We start from the raw sequence: 15,883 nt of genomic DNA, 5'->3' as shown, positions 1-15,883 counted from the left end.
CCAGAACTGCTGATTCCCGTCACTGGAGTACTTTGACCATGACTACGTGTTTAGTCACATGAAAAGTACATTCAACATAGTTGGTTATGACTAGGTCACACAAGTCTGTTAATTTTGTTTTATGGTACCAGAACTGCTGATTCCCGTCACTGGAGTACTTTGACCATGACTACGTGTTTAGCCACATGAAAAGTACATTCAACATAGTTGGTTATGAATAGGTCACACAAGTCTGTTAATTTTGTTTTATGGTACCAGAACTGCTGATTCCCGTCACTGGAGTACTTTGACCATGACTACGTGTTTAGTCACATGAAAAGTACATTCAACATAGTTGGTTATGAATAGGTCACACAAGTCATAAAAGGTTCAAGGGACAAAAATATACAACGGGAGGCAGGGAATAATAATTTCAAACCTAAATCACTGAGTATTAATCTTTTTAAAACTTGATGAAACTTGCCGAAGATATACTGGGCTACCAAATTATGTGATTTTTGGGGCTCTCTGTGAATTCCTTGAAGAAGATGCTTAAGAGCAGGTTTACTGGGACGGAAAGAAAACTTTTAAAAAAAGCATACTGCAAGGCAAGGAGGAAGATCTAAACTTTCTTTAGGAGAGCAATTGTTTGTCATCCTAGTACGATTAAAGATAAATGTGCCCTTATTCGATCTCTCTCGACAACTTGGAGTAGCTGCTAGTCATCTATTTGATTTGATTTATTTATTTGATTGATATTTTACGCCGTACTCAAGAATATTTCACTTATACGACGGCGGCCAGAATTATGGTGGGAGGAAACCAAGCGGAGCACGGGAGAAACCCACTGCCATCCGCAGGTTGTTGGCAGCTAGTCATCTAAGCAAACATTGTTGTAACACGGATTCAATTTCTGGCAGATAGTTCCGAAGAGCTGATTGATATTTCAGAGTATGCAGGTATGGAGCATACACAGAGTGACAAAGCTAAAGTCTTCTCTGTGACCAGGCTGATAGTTGATCGCACAGAATGGTACAAACAGCATCCTTCTCATTTAATGTCACGGAAACAAATGTGGTCAAACAACAAACATGAAAATACATTTAAGTGGCTTGTGGGAGTTTTCCTTGAAGGGTGAGATTTGCTATGTCTCTGGTGCTTGTGGAGGTCGAGCCTCAGACAAATGCATTACTACCAACTTATGCGGTTTGTTGAGTAAGCCAAACTCTGGTGAGGGATTAATGACAGATAGAGGATTTGATATCGAGACTGAATTGTCCTCCTGAACTGACAGGCATATCCCAGTTTTTAAAAAGGCGCTGATCGTTCTCAACTCACCAGCCATGAAGTCCACTATTCAAGACGTGTTACAGAGGTCCACATCCAGTTTGAAAGAGGAATTGGAAAGCTTCCACATCTTTGACAACAAAAAACTGCCCTTCTTCATGGCTAATAGTGCCGAATCTGTTTTCAAAACCTGAGCTTTTTTTTTTTACAAGTTTTCAACAGCATGTTCTTAGTTGTGCGGGAAAACTGAAAAACGGGGAGTAAGGAAATGTTGAAAATTCCGTCAACAGGGTTGGGATTAATTTATTTATTTATTTGATTGGTGTTTTACGCCATACGCCAAGTATAGAGCATTTCCCAGCGAAATTATTTCTCTGGAGGCTCCATTTTTATAAGTTTGCCTTAAGTAAGCTAAGGAGGCATGTATTTGTCACAGAAAAAGTGTTTGCCGACAGAAAGAGGGCTTTCTCATTTACATGCAGAATAGGATTACATTTTATCACAGGCAATAAACACCCTGGCTCAGAAAACCTAGGGTCGTCGTAGACACCGGCCGTTACTAAACATGGGATTTGGCAATAGTAAGAAGTTAAATTCAAAAACTTGTGACGTTGGTTAAAGTCGCCACATAGCACACAGGATTCAAAATAGCAAACAATCAAATACGCGCCAAGAGCTGTGACATATCAGCACGAGCTGTGCTCATCACGACAGAGATTTATGCACACGATTTGATTGATGTACTCGAGAATATTTTACCTATACGACGGCGGCCAGCATTATGGTGGGAGCAAACCGAGCAGAGCCCGGGGGAAACCGCAGAGCCCCAATGCGCAAGTTGCTGTAAAACCTTCCCACTTACGTGCCGGAGAGGAATCCAGCATGAGCTGGACATGAACTCACAGCGACCGCATTGGTGAGAGGCCTCTGGATCATAACGCTTCGCTAGCGCGCTAACCAACTGAGCCACGGAGGCGCCTATACGCACACGACCTCAGAAGCCTCCTACAACGCCTATGATTTGGAGTCCTAATGCACAAAACTGAAATAATGGCTAGGTGGCTAGCTTTGTTAGCGTTGTGGTTAAAATTTGAATATTCATTTTCTTTGTCACTGTTTTAAAAATCATACACAATAGTTCTGGTTCCCTCCTCTTTGTTCATACGTTTAAAATGATACAGAACAAAATCCATGCTTGGTTTGTATCGCTTTTGATTCCCCACACTCACTATCTTTCACACGCGTTTTAATAGAATAACAAGTATACTATTCGTGGCGTAATCTCCATGTGTTAGCGATGCCTTTTTAGCCGTTCTATTTGTATAAATCCCCTCTTGATCAATGCATGGCATGTCTGCCTTTGGATGTTAGAAGCTGTTGTGACATTGTTGAATTGTTGGGTCACCACCCGGGGAATAATCCCTGTATAATAATGGAGATAATAGCACCAGCTAAGCAGGTGGGCGTGGGAGAGGACGGTGTGGTTGTAGTGTCGGTGTGGAGGCCTGTACGTTTTACATATGTGCAGTACAGTTACATCCAGTAACCCCTGGATTATCTAGTAGGGTAATCTCTATTTCTGATGAGGGGCCCTTAATAACTGACAGGAATACCCATAATTACCCACGGGTAAATGTCCGTCTTAGTTCTGGGCTGATGTAAGATGTCCTGACATGTTGTACTTACTTAGAACCCGCCAGCTGTGATCTTAGATGGCGTCCATTAGGTCGATCACCAAAGCATATTCAACCTTTGATTGCAAAATCACAAGTTTCGATGACACCTGTCAGACAAGTTCTGTCCAGTAACTAAATATAGCGCCAGAAACACAATATGTTTCTTAATATACAGGCGGAGTTAGTGGATTTCGTCTTTTCTACTCGTATCACAAAATCATTTAAGGATTTTAGCGGTGGTCTATACTGTGACAACAAGCATTAAAAATGGCCAGCAATAAGTAACAGCTGCAAGCGAAACATCCAGTTCTGTGATAGAGTAGAAATTACACAGAAATCGGGCATCGTTGGATGAGTACATGTGCACTTCGGAAATTACTCAAACTTTCTGTAAGAGCACGAGGAAGTGACTTGGTCATGTTTGGACAGGGTGACATATTACAGAATAAATAGATGAGATATAATGTCAGGCTGTCAAGTGTACAGATAGTACCATCACAGATATATGTTAAACTGATGACGTCATTGGCTTCCACTGCATAATTATTACAGGGGACAGCGTACACGTCACTGGAGGGATAAATACAACATGCATTTCGTAGGTGGGGGTATTCTAGAATCAGACCGCTTGGCACAGTCACGTACATATTTACTTATTTATTTATTTGATGAATGTTTTGCGCCGTACTCAAGAATATTTCATTCATGCGATCAGGGCCATCATTATGGTCAGAGAAAACCGAACACACCATCGGCAGGGTTGTCGCCAGATCAACGCACAAGATGTATCCTTACCAAAAATAAATGTTATAACCGAAGGGACTGTCCATCGTTATCTCAGGCACAGAGTTTTCTCAGACACAGTCACCATTGTAACAATACATATTGGGCCGTCCACCGGGACCGTCGTAATGCGATCGATAATTTTACGTTTTATGGTGTTCGTCGTGAATTTAATGTTCAGTATAGCAAGCCGGGGAAGTTAACTGACCTTCATCTAAATGAATAGGGACCACGGCTTAGCAGACAGTTGTGTCCACCTAGGGTCAAGTCCCTTGGGTTATGGAGATTATAGTTCCAGTTGAAGTGGTGGGCGGGCTGAGTACAGGTGAATAGGGTTAAGCTGGGTACTTACAGTTCTATGGACAATTTGCCCTCCCCTGTCACAAACACACGTGTCTTATACGAATACGGTGTGATTCCAGGGTCTCGCGCGCAGAGAAGTTTGTACATAACATGCAGGAATATTCTCTTCGAAGAATGTAGTGAAAAATGTAGTTTATAATTAACTTTCGGGGAATTCCTTGAAAACATGAATCGCTTAAACAAAATGGACAAAACTGGGACGAGTTCTGGGAAACACACTGCCCTTGGCCATGTGATAGGCAACCCTTCTGACTTAAAGCGTCCAATGGAACAGCGTGAGCGACATTCGAGCATGCTACTTACCTGATGAGCGTTTTATTTATTTATGTACTAGTTTGTTTTACGCCATATCCAACATTTTTACTGACACGCTAGCGATAGTTTTTGTGTTCGGGAGAAACCCGGGGTGAACCACTGACCGTTTGGCAAGTTAGTGAAGAACTTACTCAAATGACATATAAATATGCGCAGAATGTTGGTAGAGGTTAAGTGGTCAGCAAATCATGGGTCTGAATACGCCCAGAGCAACGCTTTATTCGACTTCAATATTAATTTTATGTATTTATTAAATTGATTGATGTTTTACGCCCCATTCAAGAATATTTCACTTATAGGACGGCGGCCAGCATTATGGTGGGTGGAAACCGGGCTCGGAAACATAAGACCATACTCAGGTTGCAGAATATAAATTTAAGACTACAGCATAGAGAGTAAAGCCAGAGTAGCAACGGAAGTGTGATAATTGGCAAACAGTCAGACATATCCAGTGAAACAAAGCCTTGTGTGAATTTATGTTGGTTAGCATCTTATTCTAACTGTTAATGTAAATTAATAAATAGTTGCGTCTTAGACGCTGCCAGCTTTAGCAGAATTGGTAATGCTCATACATTCTATCTTGACAACAAAACTTTGCGCTGAAAACTATAAAAAAAATTTCCCTGTATGAAATATCTTGTGGAGACGGACCAGGCGGCAATCAAGCAAACAAGACGTATAACTTGCTTGTGAAAACTGACAGTCGTGACACTATTTGCTTGTTTGAAAAAAAATTGTGTGTATGTAGGTAAGTGCCTGATTTATGAGCGGTCTGTGGCTGGTTTGATTTGCCCAGCTACATTACTATAGTCACGGGATAATGGATCGAACTGTAGCTGACTGCGGTGCCATATATGCAATTACTATACTCACGGGATAATGGGCTGAACTGTAGCGAACTGCGGTGCCATATATGCAATTACTATACTCACGGATAATGGGCCGAACTGTAGCGAACTGCGGTGCCATATATGCAATTACTATAGTCACGGGGTAATGGGCCGAACTGTAGCGAACTGCGGTGCCATATATGCAATTACTATACTCACGGATAATGGGCCGAACTGTAGCGAACTGCGGTGCCATATATGCAATTACTATACTCACGGATAATGGGCTGAACTGTAGCGAACTGCGGTGCCATATATGCAATTACTATACTCACGGATAATGGGCCGAACTGTAGCGAACTGCGGTGCCATATATGCAATTACTATACTCACGGGATAATGGGCCGAACTGTAGCGAACTGCGGTGCCATATATGCCATTTAACGTCACGTCATTATTTCTATCAACTGGTGACGTAACAGTATCAGGAATAATATATTTGAATAATCTACCATAACTTAGGCTAGGGTAATGCCCAAATTTATTTGTAAAAAAAGAGCTTGAAAATATAACCTTCTGAAGCTATATTTTAAGTTTGCGCTGACATTTAGCATGAAGTACTCCTTTATTGCGACTAGATGCATACCTCCAAATATAACTGGATGTCAAGAAATAACAGTCAAGCTATTTAACAATTAATAGCTGACATAGATTATGTAATTCACGATGTGGGGTAATATGTTGTCAATACGATAACATACTCTGTGCCTGAAAAGGGTCATGAAGACTGTGTGTTCAAGGGCCAGGATTTCCAATCAGTAGGATTCCTTGTTAGGATAGTAATTAAACTTAATCATTAATACATTTGAGAAATATATATTCAACACATCAATTCCGAATTTTATGAACTTCAATGATTACCAGAGAATGTAGTTTGGTTATCGATTATGATCAATGTAATCTGAACACATAATCATTACGTAACAAGAGGTTAGCACCTGTGCATCCTGTACACCTTAATATATAAAAGGGTATAGACAAAGTGTATTGTGAGCTCTATCCTGGCGTTAAATGGAACAGCATTTTACACATTCCATCCTACCCATTTTTCGTTAGATCTTGTTTCCAATAAGCGATAAGGACTGGAAAATAAGTCAGTAAGTGATACCTATAAAAAGATAAGTAAAAATAATCATGTGGAACTAATGAATCCGTCGTTCAAGAAGAGAAATTGGGGAACTTCAGAATGGGTACGCATTAAAAACATGATTCTTCGTCCCGAAATTACAAGAAAAGTGCGAAAACTGTCTGTCAGTATAACTATATGCAGTAACTTATTTAGAAAATAGGGCGAAAGATTTAATCAATTTTTGTGAGAGTAGAAGGTTGCTAAACCTGCCAGGTAAAATTTGCAAGAGTATTTCCGACATATGACGGTGGAAAGTTTCATCTAGAAACGTTTTCCCTAAAGACTTTGATTTTGACTTCCTCGCAGGTTTATTAAATTCAACCCTGTTTCTTGCGATGAAAAAATGCTATGCGCAAGTCAAATGACTGGTCGTCTCAGAAACTTGACTTGCCACTGACAAAGTACACCTGTGATATTGTACCGCTCGCACACGTGTATCCGCTCATCCAACCCATTACGTGGAGCACGCAGGGCTTGCTCAATACTCCGGGAGGAGAGCAGAGGATTAAGCTTTTCTGAAAAGGCCCTTATTTCCTCACTTGCAAGTAGAGGCTAGTCTTAAGTGCTCGAGGCGCTTTCAATCAACGTGTAATCCATAGCGAATTATTTGCGTAAGCCTCGTGAAAAGCCACTTCTAGATCTATGATAAGTTATGTGGTAAGCTGAAGCAGTCGAAAGGAGGATTTGTGTTCTTCATTCATTCCCATAACCCTGTTACCATAATGTTATTGCTAGCCTTTGTGCACTCGAAGCCCTGTGGGTATGTTGGTAGCGTTATATGTAACTCCTGTTTCCAGTGAAGTTTACTAACAATGTGTAGAGTTAGCCAGGCAGTGCAAACATTTTGTTGCACATTTAACTTTTATTTCCTTGTATACACTGATACGCTTCTTAACATCGAGAACTGTGGCAACTGCCATCAAATGACGCAAGATGATACTGGATTCATTATATCGATCTTAGTTCAACCGTGTGAAAACATTTTCTGGAAAATGGTTTAAGTAAAACTGAAACTTGCTACGGTACTCTACATTGCACATTTTCCTAACAATAGAGACCGAATCAGATCGACGGCCCCTCATTGGACGATATCTCGTGAGCTTGGATCCCATTATGGCAAGCGTGGTTGGAAGCACGTGTTCCTGTACGGGCAGGTAAACTGCTAATGACAGGATGTTGATTTAAAACACTGATTAATCAATCAATAAACACAGCATGGATACAAATTAATTTACTAAAACTAAACATCACTTACAAAGAAGTATTCCATACATCAGTTTTATTGTTAAATCACAAATGAAATTCTATCAATAAATTATCCCAAGTGGGTAGTGAGTATGAGAGGAGGGGGGGTGCAGTGAAGGTGCAGATACTTTGTCGCTGCCGAATGACAAAAAAATAAATAATTTTTTACTGTTTTAAGTAAAGAAAATCACATTCATACCAATTCCCGAATTTGCACAACGCATCTAATCCATTTTTGAGCAGATTAATACACAATCATTTGTTTAAATCGAGATTTTTCTTTCGAAAATCAAACGTGACACGAAAGATTGCCTCCACATATTGTAGTTACAATGGCTGATGGTGATGTGTCACATAGTGATCTTCTGCTGTTCTATAGTTACGTTTACCTGGCGATAAAGCTCCTTGGTTAGACTAATCTACATGTAACATATTTGTTTTTTTTTTCCAAAGTTGTTTCTTTTTAAATCCCCCAACATCATAGGATTGTTACTGAATTCACTTGTGATAAGTATGGCGGTATACAAAGTTAACATTTGGTCATACAGGTGTTACGTGACAGATAGACGTTTTGCTGTGTTACACCTACTGCTAGATGTTAGTTTTAAGTGACGTTATCTGGGATGGAAGCAGTGTGTGACAATCGGTTTATATGAAAGCATTATGATAACGTGACAGTCCTGGACTGATGGCTTTGCGTTTGAAACGTATGTACATATAACTCTTATACACATTACCCATGTAATATTCTTCTACGCATACTAGTAACACGTGTTTGTCGTAATCATAATTCCCTATGGAATCACTTCTCGGAATTTTCTTCATTGATTTTTAGAAAATGTTCACTTCCATATTGTAACCACACATGATGAAGTAAGAAGAAACCACTGTATGGTGTCAGCCACTTTAAAATAAGGCACCTGACCTGTCAGACTTAGAGTAGAGCTGTGAGACTGACGACCCCCATCCCACACCAACGTCGACCACACCCACTGATCTATCCCCGGGGCTGCCACACCTATCCCGAATTCCCCAGGGCTGAGCTTACAGGTCTCTCCGTGGGGTTTTGCGGCTTACACCACACGAAAACATTTCAAAGGTGCAAGTAGAGGCTAGTATAAGTGCCTAACTTTCATTCCGTCAACCCTAATCTTTATAGCATTATTTATACAATAAGTACACAGCAGCCGCCCGCATTGTCATCGGGATATTTACTCGCTAAGCTAAAGGAGAGTACCTCAGTTCTTCTGCCGGTAGCCTTTACGTCATTGCTGGATAAGTGCTAGAGCCTTTGTCCCTTAACGCTCGTTATTTGCATTACAGTAGTATATACTGTAGTACTAAGGTCCATACAACTTTTTATCTAAGGAACTGTAAAGCTATATTCGTATTGACACATTCTGTGAAAGCCCTGTTCCTTCCCACCATTATGCTGGCTGTCGTATAGGTAAAATACTCTGTGAGTAAAACACTAATTAAAAAACTAAACACATCAACTTAAGGAAGGGAAGTACAAAAATGTTATAGGCACAATCCTCGGTCACTGATTGTTTGCAGAGGCATGCATGTAGTTGCGGTGGAAAGCAATCTGAAAACATAACACTGATTAATTGCATGATAAATATGGCGGAGATTTTAATTAATTGAAAAAATATGTATCCTACACAGATGTCCTACGGTCACAACACAGTTCACCCTAATGTTATGTATCTAAGGTAAAGGAAGTGTCCTGGTGAGATAGATAGAGATCAAAGTGCCGGAGATAATTAAACTTCGCCACAAACGGCATGCTTGAAGATCTAGGAGCTTAATGGAAACAATGTGGATTCTGTTGTATTTGTTCCTCTTTGTTTATGTTTCTTAATTTGCCCAGGATATTTTTAAGTGACGAACCCGCACTATACTTTAAAATGTATCTTGAGATAAAAAGCCACAACAGTTACGAAAGGCAAGGCTCAGTACCACTAAATTAAAAGTACACAAGACTGCCTGTATGTCTTATTTGAATTATGATAAACTCACGTGTTACTTACATTTGTTTAAATTGTTTTTGAAAAATTTTGTTATTCAGTGTTGTTTAATGGTGACTCAGTAGTTCTATACCAAAGAAAAACACACTGAATCAAACTCTGTCAAAAGTTACCGAATTCCAGACCAAGTGCCAAAGGTCTTTTCATTTACATGGATCAATTACCTATGTATACGTTTTTATGCTTTTCCCCAAAACTTTCTACGTCTAGTTTTCAAACCATACTATACTGCTAAAATGTGGAGGATATTCTATTTAAGAAGTTTGTAAAACAGTTTATTAACAAGATGTAGATATCTGATAACGGAAATGATATAGGGACGCGTTTTAATTGTTTAATTGTGGATTAGTCAGTCACGTATACCTGTATGACTCTGACATACAGGTTTCAGTGCAAATAGTCTGTAAAATGTAATGATACATTTCAACTGCAAACTTCGACATACCCCCTACCCAGATTCACGTGGATGTCTTGTCAAACGGCTGGATTGTTTCAACGTTTTATCACTATATATCGTAAACAACTATCGCCTACCTGTATTTGTTATTTATTCACCTATACAATCACGTGTTCTATTTTTTTTTTTTTTTTTTTTTTCACAAATATTATCAGGAACTCGCCATACTATTTCTCTGAAGTATATATACGGTTAAATATGTATTAAAAGGAATTGGCGTCGGACTCGGCTGGTCTTTTTTATATAAGGAGGGTGTTATACTCCATGTATATAGAAAATGAATCCTTACACAAAGATTTTTGTCTCAAATTTGTGCTGTGAATTTTATAGTCATATGTATATCAGTACATCTAGGTCTGTCACACCATACCGTTGGGAGAAGGCACTTCCTTGGTTATGCGAGAAATTAAATGTGTTCGTTGATTTTACACACAAGGCCACATGTTTATCATATGTCACACATAGATCTAACAGGTATTTATACTGACAACAAAAGGCATCGTCCAATGTGCTATACACAAATCGAATGATTTGTTGTAGGTACGTATAGTAAAGCATACTGTCGCTATGGCTAAGCAGCTGATTTGTACACCACATGTAATATGTTTGCTGACCTGGAATTGCTTTCTGCCCAGTGAGGTATGCAAAGTTTAGTGACGCAAAGTGGCCGTGGTATGACTTCTACCAACATTTCACAGCGTTTCTAATTGCAGATATGCTCTACAAACATCGTGTCAATAATTTCCTGTTTGCACGATTTACTAACCATGGGTTAGAACAACAGTCGCTATCAGCGGGGAGCAGCAAGTACAGTAACTTGCTGATCACCTTTACCACCAGCATATGTCCCTACCTCCCGCAGTGGACATATTAAATCCCGTGAGAGATAAGGATAGTTGGTGGTTGGGTCTGTCAGATATGTTGTCAGTAAATGCCTGCCCAGGGTGGCCATCAAAGAACGCTTCTGATTGGTGCAGAAGTGGGTGTGGGCGGGAGACCATGTTAAATATGAGTGCAAAACATGGGGAGCTCAGCATTTACCAATTAGTCAGGGATACAAGCTGTGGCCCGCCTGACACACCCATTAAGACATCAAGAGAAGTCTGTGACCGTCACTCATATCAGAGCATTGGGGCTACATCGACAATCAAATTGCCGGGATTACCAAACATGGCAATGCTTTCGGACCGGAGACTAAGTATGGACTCGGATTACGGATTGTCGTCTTCCGCGTCCACCATCGATCCCAACGAATCTTTCTATTCAGATTGCTCCAGCTGTAAGACACACATTTTTAATTGTTTTGTGACTAAACTATATTGAAGATGCTTGTCCGAACACACCTGTTACACAGTATTAATTCAAGGCCAAGGAAGCATACGTTTGGACGGTTGTATTGAGGAAAACAGGTTGATCTCAGAACTGTATGCGTTGTGATATATGAACTATATGTGACACGCGGCCACACTATCATTTAATACCTAATGTTTTTCGTACAGTAGATGTCATTTATTAAGATAGATTTTAAACCTGGTGACACAACCATTAGAGGGTATCATTAATTTCCCGTAAATTTAGAAATGCAACCTCACCCCTCCCCGTCCCTCATCCGGCATCTTATAGTGAAGTGAATAACTACATGTATGGAGCGCTTGCATGATCTGCTTCTGGCAGCCATATAGGAGTACTGTGGCTATAGCAACCCATGTTAACAAGACTCCAGTATGTATCGCTGTTCCACATGTAACGTGTAACTGTATATCTCAGAGTACCTTTACATATATGCTCCGGTGTTTGCACTAGAGTTCCGTGGACAGAGGTCAAACTTTGGCACGCAACAGTCAGCAGAATTGTAGAATTCACTGATATATCCAATCACGTTATTTTTTTTTTTATTTTAACAGGTGTCTCCCTGCTCTCTGATGTAGACGATGACGTATTTGTTCAGTCACTTGTCATGCGGACTGAGAGCCTTTGTGATCTGGATCACACAATGCCGGAATCTGACGCACATGTCTTGTCATTCCGAAACACGGAGTCCCTGAGCAAGGATCTACGTGTCGTCAACGACTTTCAGGAAATGTGCGATGTGTGTTTCCTTGTCGGTGAAGACAAGGTACCCGTCTTTGGAGTAAAAGCCATACTGTGTGCTAGAAGCAGGTACGTGAACAGTTATGCTCCCCTCTCTCTATATATGTATATATAACCACGGGTAGTAATACCCTTGTCTGTTTGTACGCACTAACATTGATTTAGATTAGTGGTATTCGTAAGCAAAATATCATTAAACAAGACCGTAAACAATTACTAAATTACTTGAATTACTGATAATAAATAGGCAAGTAGCTTTTACTTTGGTGCGGACGTGGTCGCGTATGTCACAACAAGAAATTGCCAATGTTGATTCCGATCAGTGGTATTGATGCCGTTGTGAATAACAGCTTTTGGGATTAGAATGTAATTATTTAATTATAATGATAATAATAATTTTATTCTCACTTGTATATGTTTGAAGACATTGAATTGTTTGGTTATTGGTGTTGCAACTTATTCAGTGACAATTCGTCAGTCATGTCAGTATTGTCTTGAAAATGTCAGAAATATACAGATCAAACCAACAATAATGTGCAAGAAAACATCCAAAAGACCTGTTGTGTTTTGTGACGCAGCCGTGACCTGGGAACGTGCGTTGATCATGTCCTCATTCATAGATGAAGGACGTTAATGGTTTTCGGAATATTAGAACTTTATTTGTAATCTGGAAAGTAAAGTGCTACAAAATGGTATTGTCTTCATCGCACCAATTTATTTATTTATTCATTTTATTGATGTGTTACGCCGTGCTCAATAATATTTCACTTCAACGACGGCGGCCAACATTATGGTGGATGGAAACTGGGTACAGCCCACGACCACCCGCAGGTTTCTGAAAGACCTATCGTGTACGGCGGGTAATGGCTCTAATCAAACTAGCACTTGGCTATGATAACAGTATCCTGTCCAGCCTGAAAGAGAATGGTATGTGTATTTCTTTTCCTTCAGGGTATTGTGCAGTCAGATCTTATCCCAAGAACGACTCCGCAGGAAACGCAAACAGAGAAAACCAAGGCTTGGTATATTCAGATTTCTCCGGGCTTCACTTAGAAAAAAGTCTCCGAGGCCCGGGCATCCGGAAACCCTAGGACCTTTGACCGTCGACATACCGAACTGCCAGCCAGATATATTCAAGAAACTGATTCTATTTCTTCACAGTGGGGCCATTACCGTGGACATTTCAAACGTTATTGGTAAGACATCACCGTACTTCTTTACATAAACTCAAAACTGTCTAATGAGATTTCTTGAAAGATAACTTGGTCCAGCTCATGCTGGCCTACTCTCTGGCCGTACTTGTGAAGGTCTTGCAGCAACCTTTGGATGGTCGTTGGCCCCCACCCCCCTCGATAATAATGCTGGTTGATGTTGTATAAGTGAAATACTTTTAAGTGCGGCGTAAAACACCAGTCAAATAAATAAATAAAAGATGATTTGGTGTATCTCACGCACATAAAAAAACACATGATTTCCATGTGAAAAAATGCTATGCGTGTCTAAAATCACTCCTCCTTGCAGGCATGATGGCGACGGCTGACGTCTATGGGCTAGAAGACCTGAGGTTGGCGTGTTACCAGTTCGCTCGTCGCTTCATCAACGTTGAAGCAGTCCTGCCACTTCTTCAGTCAACTCCAGGACACCCAGAATCGGAACTCACACAGAGACTTGTTGATGAGGTATGCGCAACTCAAAATGTAGTCAACATTTTTTCCAAAGTGAAACAATCACAAACACGTTCCACCGCAAATCACTAAAGGAGAGAAAATAATTTCAAAAGAAGTAAGAAGAGAGAAGATTGGAGAACCGTGTCTTAAAATATCTTTACTTTTCCTCACGGAATTAAGTGCACACAATGTCGCGAATGAAATGTGGTGGGTTTCCTAGATCATGCCAATAATGCATTAATATACATTTTCAGATACAGCTTTCAATGGCCTTTCTCACTTTATTTTTCTCATAAGCTGCTAAATTCAAATGTAGCCAAAATATGTGTAATTTCTCATATCTCTTTACCGCTTTTTTAATCTAATACTTTGCCAATAGCATGGCAAAAGATTGAAAGCAATAGTGAAGTACATCGCCCTAGTCAACCTAACAGTCCGGATAACACTGACTTCATGTCTGCTGAACTCGGCCCATGCAGCTGACGTATATCATTCTTGTGATGTTGAATTGTGACAAGGATAACATTTTCTCTTCCCAAAACTTAAAAAACATTTGTTTTCATTCTGAACAGGCGCTGGAATTCGTAGAGTTAAGGGCTGAAAACGTTCTGAGGCTTGAGGAATTCTTACATCTTCCAAAAAGCACAGTTCTGTTGGTTTTGTCCAGAGGCAAACTAAGGGTTTCAGAGGAGACGAAATGGGATGCAGTGCTTCGGTGGAGCAGACGACACTGCTGTGATGATGGCTCAGATCTCAGGGACATTCTCAAGTCGTTCACACACTGCATTAACCTGTTGCAAATTCCGTTGTGCAAATTGATGACGGAAGTGACTCCGCTGTGCTGTGATTCTTCACAGATGGCTTCACACGCGGTTGTCGGTGACGCAGCATTCATGGACTCTTTGACTTCCCTCGACCTCGTCTCAGGTAGTGTCGAGTCACAGCGGAAGTCGTCGGTATCCTCTGCCACATCTCTGACAGCTTGTTCTACTGACAGTGGATACACGTCTTTTCGTGAGAGTCGCTTGCTCTGATCTCATCATGGATCGCATTCCATATTTGTCACTTAAATGCATATATAAAATTAATATATTATATGCCTCAGTGCTAACGTTTTTGCTATATTTCCCATTGACTACTTAGATATTGTAGCGTGTTTTTCTCCAAAATAGCGGTTTCGACTGGGGCAGGTAACACAATTACAAGCGGCAAAAACCTTTTAAAAAATCTCGGTTTTTACTAGGCGTAATGCCTTGTTCTGGAAACCGAATTACTGCTGTGTCGAATAATATGAGGGTTTACGCTTGTTTTTTGTCAAAGCGAGTGGAAATCGATCCTTACCTGTTCGCAGCTCTGTTGACTACCATTGTAATATCGGGAATGTCAAATCACTGGTTTAATGATGACCCTAGCTGTGCAGTTTTTGGCATGATCTGTTATGATCAGTTCGGAACAGATAGCTGAATCAATAATAAAGAAACTAGTGTGCTAGCATTGGTATCATCTTCTGTATTTCATGCTTATGTAAAATAGTCAACGTTTTAACATATTTCTAACAATTTTGTGTCTAGTTTGTAGGCATACTAACGAGACGGGTTTTTGTCAACCGCCTTGTTACCTCTTTACTGTTAAAACTGTGTTGCCACACAGGGACGTATTATATATAATCCCAGGTGTTTATAACTTACGAAAAACTTTCTCGATTAGATATTCTAACGAGTTTACTGTTACAACTATAAATTACTAACAGCAATGTCACCAGTAACTAACAACAACAATAAACTAAGTGTCATACTCACAGATAAACATGTTAAAGTGGTGATTAGTCTTAAGTAAATTTAGTACAGTTTTTGGTAACACAGTGTGAAATGGCTCGTCGAAGGCTTTACTCCGGGCTCTCTGGTCTCCACCGCCCATTAAACTGGCGGTCGACGTGAAGTTTCTTGACTGAACAGCAGCAACAAAAAGTAA

The sequence above is a fragment of the Liolophura sinensis genome, chromosome 11, assembly GCF_032854445.1.
Source record: "Liolophura sinensis isolate JHLJ2023 chromosome 11, CUHK_Ljap_v2, whole genome shotgun sequence".
Lineage (NCBI taxonomy): Eukaryota > Metazoa > Mollusca > Polyplacophora > Chitonida > Chitonidae > Liolophura > Liolophura sinensis.
The sequence above is the reverse complement of the archived record's forward strand: the minus strand, read 5'-3'. Positions refer to the sequence as shown.